Below are 13,311 nucleotides of genomic sequence, written 5' to 3'. Positions count from 1 at the left end.
TTCCTTGAACATGTAAACTCTATAATCATACAGTTGTCTTTCTATTAGTTGTCTCTGTCATACTGAACTGTTTGTTATCATCCTGAACTATCTCTGTTGCTCACCTCACCTCAGTTCTGTCTCTATTGCTCTCCTCTCCTGTTGTCTGTCTATCTGTTGCTCTCCTCTCCTGTTGTCTGTCTCTCTGTTGCTCTCCTCTCCTGTTGTCTGTCTCTCTGTTGCTCTCCTCTCCTGTTGTCTGTCTCTCTGTTGCTCTCCTCTCCTGTTGTCTGTCTCTCTGTTGCTCTCCTCTCCTGTTGTCTGTCTCTCTGTTGCTCTCCTCTCCTGTTGTCTGTCTCTCTGTTGCTCTCCTCTCCTGTTGTCTGTCTCTCTGTTGCTCTCCTCTCCTGTTGTCTGTCTCTCTGTTGCCCTCCTCTCCTGTTGTCTGTCTCTCTGTTGCTCTCCTCTCCTGTTGTCTGTCCGAATATCGGTTGTTAAGTCGCGACGTGTTTCCGGGTCCAAAGTTGGCTGAGGCGCTGTCTTCGAAATGCCGCAATAATAATAATAATTAATTATATTTATATAGCGCTTTTCCGAGGCTCAAATACCCTGACAATATGGGGAAAACAGGAAAGTGCTGTGTCCCTTGTTGTATGAATAGATCCGAGTCTAAAAAACGATTAAACTGTCATTCTACCGCTGTAGTACACTGGTACTCTGGTGCGGAGAATTTCTGGTTTGGAGCCGGAAATTGCAAAACGTCACGTTTGACGTCAGACTTAACAACCGGATATTCAGGGCTCTCAAGTCTCACGCATTTTTTTTTTTTTACTACCTATTCTGTTCCCACTGCGCGTAACCAGGGTGCAACTTCAACAGATAGCGAACACACACTGACACATCAATGAATCCTCAGACGCTGGAGTAAAGTTTAGTTATTTACTAAATCTTCAGAAACATGAGTGGTCGTTTGGTTATTTTGTAAAACTGTAAATAAACATAAGAGTACAATTACTGTAATGCTCAAAACTATACTGTTACACTTTCAACATCAACAGTATGTAGCCAACATATAATATCAATATAGCAATACAAATACAGCTCCAAAATATTTATACAATATAATATTTAAATAATATAAGCTATGTATTTATAAACATATACATTATACATTGTAGTTAAGCAAGAAAATAAAAGGCAAACTTACAAGCAAAGCCTTTTCCAGGGCAAGAATGTAAACAATGAGATTTTCCGGAGCTCTTTCTCTCAGCTAGCTGCTGCTACGAGTTACTATCACGTCTGAACAGTGTGCTCACGTCATGTGACTAAACAAAACCGATATCCAATGAATAAAGGCAGTAACGAATGTAATGTCATAAAATGTCCACTAGATGTCTCCAAAATGAAAACCTAAGAAACCATGACACTACCCCTAGTGGTAGTGGCCCTAGGCTGCAGCCTAGGTAAGCCTATAATCTGCGCATGCTCGGGGCGCATTTTTAGCGCCCCGGCCGGGAAATAGGAGACAGCCAATTGGAGCGCTGCTAAATAATTTAATAATAATTTTGCCATTTAGCAGACGCTTTTAATCCAAAGCGACTTACAATTACGAATTACAGGGACATTCCCCCCGGAGTAACTGAGGGCTAAGTGCCTTACTCAAGGGCACACTAGTAGTGGTGTGGTTTCAGGCGGGATTTGAACTCACAACCTTCCGATCACAAGTCCAACTCACTATCCACTAGACCACCACTACCCCTACAGCTCACGTGTAAGCCAAAAGTATTTGGCCTGCCATAGACTTGCATTCGGCCGGCGCCCCGACTCCTCCCCTATGTATTTTCACAGTGAATTTTACACACACACAGACGTGTAAGTGGGGCTGCGTTGGAAGGTGGGGGCGGCGCCCTAGCGCCCTCTATTGGCCAGCCGCCACTGCAGGGAGGGAATCCTTCAACAGGCACAGGGAGAACAAGATTAGGCTGGGGAAGACTGCAACACACTAGAACCAACCATGAATGGCTATAATCTGGCGTGGACTGGCAGTAGGTGCTTAAATAGGAGCCGGTCTCGGTCGTAACTGCTTGCAGCACCACTCACTGACAGCCGTGTATCAGGAGGCGGAGTTGTGACAGTTTGACCTCTTCTCGTTGGGTAAGTATAGAAAGGTATATTCAATGTATTTCTGTTCCAGAATTGATCAAGTCTTTAGTCCTCCCCCAAACACGCACGCACACACACACACACACACATTTGAATACTTTATTTGGTTCCACAAATTATATTATACAAACAGGGAATCAAATATTTCGGGGCTAAGCAGCACTGAACACTTAAGGATACACATAACACCTCCTTCTCCACACGGCCAAGCTGCCAATAATAGCTGAGACAGAGCAAAATTTGGCAACCTGTTTGGCCTTTCTTTTAGTCATTGCAGCAATTCTCAGACCCCTCATGGTGCATTTATATACATGGCCCAGACTTCCAAATACAAGTATGCTGAATTTGCACTTGTACCCAAAGCTGGTTATCGTACCAAGTAGTGGTTGGTATTTGATATACTTGTCCTGGAAAGTCTGGTCCATGTACAGGTCAAAGGGGCAGCCTACTTCTACAATCAGCACCTCCTTGTGGCTGGTGTCAACAAAGACAACATCAGGTGTATTTGGGATGTTGGAAAAAACATCATTGGCAAAACCAAACCACTCTGGTAACACTCTGGCATGCTTGTACATAACTGCGCTAGATGGTAAGATGTTTTGTACTGTATCAGACACAATGTCCACAATACGGTCATGACGAGCTATGTACAGGTGTTTGTATGCATTACATCCATTTGTTATGTGTGCAATGGACTCTAGGTGTTGTGAATCCTGATGGACAACACACACACACACACACACACACTTCCCCTTTCTACACACAGGACTAGATACTTTGAGAAAGTATGGATATATCACAGAGGAGCGGTAAAGAAATCATAGCTGAACCAAGTGACCTCCTGTGAGAGTAAGAGAGTGTAAGAGTAAGAGAGTGTGAGAGGGAGAGAGTGTGAGAGTAAGAGAGTGTGAGAGTAAGAGAGTGTGAGAGGGAGAGAGTGTGAGAGTAAGAGAGTGTGAGAGTGTGAGAGGGAGCAGAAGAAAGACTGGCACCGACCAACAGTACTACTGTCTCCTCTACTGCCCTCTGGAAGAGAATCATCTTCAATAACATTTCCAATTTCTAGTACTGGAGAGTCGCAGTGTATCCATCAGAGAGCAAGACACTCTTGGCCTTGAAAACCCTCTTTAAAAAAAAAAAAGGCTCAGAAAAGGCAATTTTTTATAACAAAGCTTAAATCTTTTGATGTCTGTCCAAAGAAAGCTCCATATATTATTATTTTTACAGAGGTAGAGGGGTGTTTTGGTCCTCTCTCAGGATAAATAAAGTCATACCTTATCTCATATTTTCATAGCAACACCAAAACGAGAGGGTAACATCCATTTCTCCTTGATCAGCGTGTCTTACTAATTGTACAGTACAAGGAAGTCACTTATGGGTGAGAGCGTCATTCTGATAAACCTATGTTAAACCTAAAAAACCTTTCTGCAAAATTGCAAAATTCAGACCAGTGGAACAACAACATAAAGAAGAGCTCAATAACCATACCAGAAGAACCTGCAGTCAGCAGCAGTGGTCAGTCCAGCTGTTCAACGCCTACTTGCTGGCCAGGGTCTTAGTCTTCTGTTGTGGTATACTGTTTAGTGTCGGCAAAGGGCAGCCAGCACCTCCTTGGAGGGAGGAGGCGAGGTGGAGGCGAGGCCAGTGTAATTGAACATCTTTAATGAACTTATGGATTCAACTGAAAGGATTAAGTTGCTACGCACCAGGTCATCAACGTCTTGTTATCGCAATGGTATAGGCTACTCCACTTGTGTTGTTATGCAACGTTGTTAACGGTTTTTAGTGGGGAAGTGGGGGAGTGGGGAAGTGGGAGTGGGGGAGTGGGGAAGTGGGGAAGTGGGAGTGGGAGTGGGGAAGTGGGGGTGGGGGAGTGGGGAAGTGGGAGTGGGGAAGTGGGAGTGGGGGAGTGGGGAGGTGTGGGAGTGGGGAGGTGTGGGAGTGGGGGAGTGGGGAAGTGGGAGTGGGGAAGTGGGAGTGGGGGAGTGGGGAGGTGTGGGAGTGGGAGTGGGCCGTTATTTCAATGAGAAGAATGAATGAAGGAATAAAGGAGGGAGACGGCTGTCACAAGCAGATGATCAAGTCATGTGATGAGATGACCCACACACACACACACACACACACACACACACACACACACACACACACACACACACACATACATACATACACATACATACATACATACATACATACATACATACATACATACATACACATGCACACACACACACACACAGACAGAGAGACAGAACACACATACACACACAGTAGTGTACACACATACTGTACAGCATACTGCCCTTTACCCTGGCTTGTTAGACATGATTATAGACATAGACAAAGAGAGATAGACAGAGACAGAGCTCTATACTTGCCCAGGGGAATGAGATGGCTCTGCATGAATATGGAAATGCTCCTCATAAGATCAGTGACTGAGAGGTACATAGCTGTACAGTACTCATTATCAATGCAAGTCCTTAAGTTGTCAAGCTCATAGAGCTTCATCTGGTGAATGATAGAGCTTCACCTGGTGAATGACAGACCTTCATCTGGTGAATGACAGAGCTTCACCTGGTGAATGACAGAGCTTCACCTGGTGAATGATAGAAACATCACAGCAGAAAACTAAAACATTGCACAAATCAAGCAAATCAGAAGTACAGAAGATGCAAAGCTTTTAAAACATTCAATTTCACATCCTGTACCTGGAACACCGCGGCTGTGGAACGTATTCAGACCCCTTCAATGTTTTCCACATTTTGTTGTGGTATATGTGACGGGGTGTATCTTTTCATTGACTCACTCTCAGCTGGATGGCTCACGTTCATTTATTCTGTCGAAATATATGTACAGTGCATCAACTTCAACTTCATCAACGGAACGTGCAGGGTCATTGGTCTAATTTCGTCTCAGTGGTTAACAATGAACTGCGACATATAGTAGTCACTCACACTACACAAATTATAACAATAATATAAAACAAAAATACAAAATGTGTAGACTACATAAATCTTCACTTGTGTGATCGTATAGTGGTCTCCATTTAACAATAACAACAAGAAATCATGAACATCAAAATGCATGGAAAAACAGCGCACTTGGGATACGCATGCGCACCACGTGCAACAATGGCTGCCACCTGACTGCTAGGTAAGCTGCGAGCGTGGTGCAAACTCGTGAGGTGGAAAATCCAACCTCCTCATAGAATACAGTCTACTAACAGAACAACAGACATACAATAACACAAAAATAATAATATTACCTGTCGAAATATATGTACAGTGCATCAACTTCAACTTCATCAACGGAACGTGCAGGGTCATTGGTCTAATTTCTAAAATGATATTACACACGAACAGTCACATTAGCGTCATCAATGCTAACAACAGAAAACTCATTTTACCAATGCTATGATATGTTCCAAGTAAAATACTATACATGGGGAAACTCAAAACAGCTATCTTAATCATCAAACATTCAAATAAAACATAGATACATTAATAATCTCTTAAATTATATGCGATCTCAGACCCTGCAGAAAACGTGACCTTACCGTCTCAGTGGTTAACAATGAACTGAGGGAGATCACGTTACGTCCCGTGCAAATGCACTGTCCAGCTATATTTACACAGCATCCGGGTCACGGACACAGCATCCGGGTCACGGACACAGCGTCCGGGTCACGGACACACCCCGGGTATACCACGTCATTATACCTATTTTATTATAATACTTTATTTATTATAATACCTATTTTAGCTATAATTAAACTTGACCTTTCTACTCCGTTACATATAGACTACATTTAAAATGGATTAAATGTATTTTTTCAATCAATCCACACACAATACCCCATAATTAAAAATCAAAAACACGTTTTTAGAACCTTTTGCTAATTTAATGAAATACAGAAAGTATTCAGACCCTTTGCTCTGGCACAATTTGCTGAAATGCAAAGATGTCTTGCAGGATAATAGTTCATGTAAGGATAATAGTTCATGTAAGGATAATAGTTCATGTAAGGATAATAGTTCATGTAAGGATAATAGTTCATGCAAGGATAATAGTTCATGTAAGGATAATAGTTCATGTAAGGATAATAGTTCATGTAAGGATAATAGTTCATGTAAGGATAATAGTTCATGTAAGGATAATAGTTCATGCAAGGATAATAGTTCATGTAAGGATAATAGTTCATGCAAGGATAATAGTTCATGTAAGGATAATAGTTCATGTAAGGATAATAGTTCATGCAAGGATAATAGTTCATGTAAGGATAATAGTTCATGTTATTTCAGAATGAATATCTTTTGTTTTTATAGTCTATGATTTTCATGTAATTGATTTTAAAATGTTCTCTTGATTCTGACAATCTCCCCAGGCCATGCTGGTGACAAACATACAACAACATGATGCAGCTGATGCAGCAACTCTATTCTGCACATGAGAGATGGTGCGGACGCTGCATTGCGTGTGCTGGATTTGCACACAACTTAATGCTTTGTAGTAAAATCAAATAAACACATCACTTGAATTCATTGTTTCACACACAATAATGGATGTGAGATCAATGGATTCTTTTTTTTAAAAATCATCAAGGGATATTTGTTTTATAGTGACTGAGATGACGATGACTGTGCTTTTTCCTCTTCACCATTCAACTGTGTAGATTTGTGTAAGTCTCCCCAGGCCTCAGGGTCACATTGTGTTCCTCTCCATTTGCTTAGTGTGTAATGACAACCTGATCCAAACAGTGTGTAATTGGTTCTTACGCAAATCAGAGACCCTATAAAAACAAATATATTAATTCAAAATTCACATGAACTATTTTCCTTGCATTAAATTGGACTGAATTCAACTTCCTGTGTGACTTGCTAACGGCAGGTTTGCATTTGAGTTAATTCACTCATCAAGAGTGTCAGAGCAAAGGGTCAACATTTCTAAAAACATGTTTTCGCTTTGTCATTATGGGGTGTAGTGTGAAAACACATATTTAATCCAGTTTAAATTGAGTCTATAGCACAACAAAACGTGGAAAAAGTGAATCTGAGTGAATACTTTCCAAAGCCACTGTAGGTTGACATGCTTGAATAGAAAGTGCTCTAAAGTGCCATATTGTATACACTGTGTCTGGTGTACTCAGAAACTGCCTTTGATATATTATTAACTAAGCTTTCAGCACTCTAGGTATGAACAGAACACAAATGAAGAGTGAGAATGGGAACAACAAGAACAATTGTGAAGCGACACATCCAAGTCTTGTTAGTTTTGTTTTTCACTTCAATATTCATTCAGGCACCTGAGAAAAGAATATGCTTGCAAGTACACTTGTATTGTGATTATGCGTACAATCACACCATACACAAATGTTTTGTCAGATTCAAATGCAGATCCTTTAATTGCCGGGTAATTTTCATATCAGGCAGATTTAATAGACGCAAAAACACTACAAAATCTAGCCCAGTGACGTTCTTTGACTTTGGTCCCAAAACAGCTTCAAGGTGAAAGTTCCAGGACTTCAACAAAAGCCTGCAAATCCTGTAGAGAGCCTCTCTCTAGGACTGACGTTGGAAACCCCTACTACACCATGGATGCTGCCTCTGTAGCAGAGGCGGTTTGGAATCCCACTCTCATGATGAGCAGTCCTGACTGAGACTTGTGAGCACAAGTAGGATGTCGTCGTATTCGGAAATCTGTTCAACACAACAAACAAACTCCTGTCAAGCATCTGCTCCTGTCGAACACCTGTCAAACACCTGTCCTACACCTGTCCTACACCTGTCAAACCCTCCTCTTTTCACACAGGCCTGTCGAATGCTTAATAATGTCAACACAAACAGTGGAGTGCTCTGCCAATTTAGAGATCTCCCCATCAAACGCTCTGGCTGTTAACATCCAAACTGATTGTAAGCGGAGTCAATTGGAAGCCCTTTCACACAGCAGGAAGTTAATTAAACATCACATTTCTGGCTTTTTCTTCTTCTTTTTTTACCGGAGAGAGGGCTTGATGGCAGAGTAATCAGCGGCAACACCAGTGGCGGCTGGTGCTAAAAATGTTGGGTGGGGCACAGGTTATGGGGGCATGCTCCACGGGGAAGAATATCAACTTTAAAATCTGGATTTACAGTCGATTTTAGCATGAGAATAACAGTGTTTCCCCTAGGTTTGCTGCCTTGGGGGGGTGGCATGGACCGTGGCATGGACCCCCCCCCCCCCCCCCCCCAGGGGGTAAGATCCTGCGACATACCAGCATCATGTCCAGGGGGTGTACTAACTTGTACATTAAGCCGCCTCACGCTACGGAAACAGGAGATAGGCTCCTTCCCTATGGGCCATTAGGCTGGAGAACCATCGGTTCTCAAGGCTATTATGTGGTCTTGACTACCTGTCCACTTTCTCACCTGGTTCTTGCGCTCTCTCTCTGGTGTGCCGACACCATCCTGCTCTCTCTCCTTCTCTCCCTCCCTCCCTATCCTCCTCTCTCCCTTTTGCTGTCAACCAAAAGGCAAACATAACAACCAGAGTATTTATAATCTAATAATAGGTATAAATTGATCCATATCAATTGTTATTCATATATACATACATATCATATATTCGTCATAGTCAGGGACTCCAATTAAATGTCACGTAGCGTAGCCTATAGGCATCTCCATCAATCCAGGATTCATTACATTGTCTACTGCAGGGGTGGCCAACCAGTCGGAGACTAAGAGCCACAAAAATGTTTTGGGGTACCACAAAGAGCCACATCATACATGCAGGCTCACAAAAGCACTCCCTCTCACACACACACACACACACACACACACACACACACACACACACACACACACACACACACAATAATACATTTCAAATAGGCTACTTTTTTATTTATTTTTCTTTCTCACACACACGACTGAATATGCATGAATGAAATGAAAGCAGGTGGGAAAGCTGCTAAATATCATCTTTTCTCTGCCTCGGAGATCTGAAACGAGAGAGAGGGAGGAAGCAGCTTCTGTTATTTCTTGTCAAGGTTAGCATGCACACACAGGGCCCTATTATGCACTTCTTAACTTGCCGTCTTACGTCTTATTAAGACGCACCGCCAGGTTAAGACCTACCGCCACCCTTATTATGCGCTTCATACGCGCTACTGCTATTATGCAGGTGTCGATAGGCGCCCACACATAAGACGTAAAACTCCCGTGCATATATTGCTCATTGTGGGAGTGTTCATATGTTAATGAAGTGCACTAGGCGCCCCTGCTATTATGCGATCTGACTTTGCTCCTAGCGCTAAGAAGTGGTTTGAAAAGTTCTTAAGTTTAGACTTCATGCACGTTTTGAAACACGAGCGCGCCTCCGCGGTTTGCGCATGCATGTGGGCACACATGAACACGCACGTGGCTCCACGGCAAGACGTCAATTACGGTCACAGTATAAATGCTTTATTTCAGAAGGGAGAGGCAGAGAAGCGCGCTGACCTCCTTCTTAGGACTTCCATAATAGCATAGCGCTAATGACTCAACGCAGCCGGTTCTTAAAGGGAATGGCACCTGGCACGCTGATTGGGTTGATTGAGAAGACGCCCAAAACACACCCATGACTAATTTCTTTGCTTAGCGCCGGGTTTTAGGCGCCCACTACCGCACGCATAATAGCAAAGTGGCCTTGACCACGCCTCCACGTCTTAAGTTTAGATCTACCGCCTCGTCTTATTGATGAAGTGCATAATAGGGCCCACAGTCTTTCCCTCTCTCATACTCTCTCCACACACAGAAATATAACAATTTACAATAGCCTACCTCACAATACCAGTGTATGTGACAAATATTTTTGTCTTACCTGTTGCTCCTTTGACTCAGTGGGACTTCTGGCCGTCCTTGCTTGCCACAATCCTCTTCAAATCTGGTTCGTATTCTGTTGTGGCCACTCGAAGCAGTTCCTTCACATGTGTGTCAGTCAGAACAGATCTGTGCTTGGATTTCACATGTTTCAGGGTAGAAAACACAGACTCACAAATATGTTGACCCAAACATTGAGAGTAGCTTGAGCGCAGCCCGTTTGACATGGGGATATGTTTCCATTGGCACAGTTTTCCAAAACTCAATGGTCCCATCTCTTAGAACAGACTTCAGTCTGTCATCCTCTGACAGTTCAATCATCTCCATCTCTGACGCTGCCTCATCTGTGACAAGGGGGGCTTTTAAACAGTCTGTCTCTGCACTGAAAGGGTCAATGAGGAACGTAATCTGAGGCCTTTTCTGCTGTAGGTCCTGGAATCGGGTCGCAAAACTCTCCTGGAGCTTTTCAATCTGTGTCGCATATTGGGCAGTCTGCTTTCTCAGGGCGTTGAGGGTGCTCCATCCGTGGCATTGAGGGTGCTCCATCCGTGGCTATTGCTGTCAGTTTCTGGATTGGCAGATTTGCTTTTGCAAACACGTCAGTCATGTTTTTTTTCACATCTATGCCACGGGTCCTGTCCTTCAGAGGTTGAATATCAAGGAGCTCTTCTTTGATCACACAGTCTTTTGAAACTGACCGTGCAAATATTGCCAACTGTGGTATGTCTTGTATGTCACAAGACTCATCCAATGCAACACTGAAATATTCACAATTCTGAAGATCAGAATGTAATTCTGTTTCAATGGCACTGTTTATGTCCGATATTCTGTGTTCAATGGTGTGGCGTGACAGTTGGATGTCTGAGGCCATCTTTTTCAGTGTTTCATTTGGAGAAAATATCTCCATCACATCAGTGATGCATTTCTTAATAAACTCTCCTTCATTGTATGGCTTTTTAGCACGTGCAATGTTCCAGGCCACTTGATAGGACGCAAGTGTCACTGTCTCTGATTGCTTAACAAATCTTTGGAACAACTTGGTCTGTGTTTGTGTCTGGCTTTTCAAGCTGTTTAATTTACCCTTGCGAAGTTCGGTGCCTTTTGGAAACTCCTGGTCAATGTTAGCATGCGTTGTGCTGAAATGGCGCTGGAGATTGGAAGCTTTGTAAAGTGCCAACGATGTTTGGCATATCAGGCAGAATGGCTTTCCATTGCGCTCCACAAAGAAATATTCACTCTCCCACTTGGCTAAAAACTTCCTGTGCTCATCTCCATACTTGCGTTTAGCTGTACATTTCTTCCCTGACATTTTTTTATTTTTTTTATTTTGTTGTTGTTATCCGTAATTTGTCTAACCCTAAACCTGTCAAAAAGCTGTGTTACGTGACAGCTTCTCCTCAGAACGGACAATTAGGGAACAGTGTTGCCTGATTTGGCAGATTCCAGCCAAATCGGGCTACATATGATCACTCTGGGTGGGTTTTTAGACTCTGGTTGGGCTGAAAAATCAATCCAATCTGGCAACACTGTTGAGATGGTCCTTGAAAAAAAAGTATCGGGTTACAGCAGCGTGCAGCGAGACAGAGTCCGCGTTCGTAAATTCGCTCTGAGAACGTTGGTGCCTCCACGTCTCTTTGTCCAATCAAATTACTTGGTTCCATTATGACGTTAAACCCAGTGTGCGCTCCGGCGAATTTACGAACGCGGCCTGTCAGAGAGAGCGCTACACCAACACTTTTAATGAATGGATTGAAGAGCCGCACACAGACAGCCAAAGAGCCGCATGCGGCTCGCGAGCCGCGGGTTGGCCACCCCTGGTCTACTGTCACATTGCCCATATAGTGGGCTGTTGTTCAGGTATTGATGTTAGCCATTGATGTAGTCAGGATTATAGAGTTGGTTTAATTACCTGGATGTAGTGTGCCATGGCCTCTCTGTGGTCCGTGAAGGAGGCAGTGTTGTTAGCAAATGTGCTTGCATGGAAATAACAGCCCATACCTCACGTTAGCCTCCCGCGGGGTTGAGGTCCCAGCTTGTCGGCACCAAACACGTCGCATAACAGGGAATTCATAAAAGCAGTGGGATTGCCTTTCTCACTGTCTTCAGGCAGTCCCAACACTCGAATATTAAAACTGCGGCTACGTGCTTCAATCTGTTAAATTTTCTGTTTCAGTGACATATTATCCGACTGTGATTGAGAAAGTGTTTGTTCGATATCAGTTAGACGGCGTTCCGTCTCGTTAGCGGCTGTTTCCAGGTCCTTTACCTTGGTCGTATTGGAAATCATATCCTTGCGGAGTGAATCCAGACATTATTTAATTGGTTTAAGTTTCAGATCAAATGCGGAGTCAAGCTCTTCACGTATGACTTCTCTCATAATTGATGCAAGTTCTCCGCGGTCCATCACCGTAACTTTTTGTTTTAGATCGCTTCTTAGATTTCTTAACTCTCTGCTGCCAGCAGCGTTGGCCATACAACTTGAGTAACCTATATCAAACAAGCAACAAACAGCCGGTGCGGAGATTGCGACCACAAACGAGATAAGTTTGACTTCGGTAATAGGTCCAGTTGCAATATCCTCAAGTTAGGAACAAAAGATGCCTCCTTCTAATCCATTTGTTCAATTTGTTTACAGAAATAAATCCTCCTTACATTGTAAAAAACTTAATTTGTTAGGAGAGCAGTCGTGCGTGCGTTCAATCCATGCTGCCCCGGAAGTCGGAGGTCCTCAGCATATGCAATTTCTGCTATACAACCGGATATTCAGGGCGCAATTTTTGCGCCCCGGCCGAGAAATAGGAGACAGCCAATTGGAGCGCTGCTACAGCTCACGTGTAAGCGAAAAGTATTTGGCCTGCAATAGACTTGCATTCGGCCGGCGTCCCGACTCCTCCCCCTATGTATTTTAACAGTGAATTTTACACACACACAGATCAAATGTTTATTGTATTGGAGGATTTTTAATGAATGCTGATAGGCGCCGACAGAATATCAGCCGCATTTTGTGAATAAACAATGTTTATTTAAAAAAAAAACTTTTACAAATCGCAACTAGGAAGTGAAGGTCGGGGCGGCGCCCCAGCGCCCTCTATCGGCCAGCCGCCACTGGGCAACACTACATTGCTCATCCTCACTTATCCACTGTGAAGGAAATAAATCACTTCAAAACGTTTTATCGGCCACTGTGGTTTGTTTTTGAGAGCTTTGGCCACACTAGCTTTTGCTGGTGTCAAGCACACTAGCTTAGCTTGATCTCCAACACGGTGATCAAGTTCACCGGCGACATGATGGTGACTGGCCTGATCACCAACGGCAACGAGACGGCCTACAGGAG

The sequence above is a fragment of the Nansenia antarctica genome (assembly GCF_963989245.1).
Source record: "Nansenia antarctica genome assembly, chromosome: 4".
NCBI lineage: Eukaryota > Metazoa > Chordata > Actinopteri > Argentiniformes > Microstomatidae > Nansenia > Nansenia antarctica.
The sequence above is the reverse complement of the archived record's forward strand: the minus strand, read 5'-3'. Positions refer to the sequence as shown.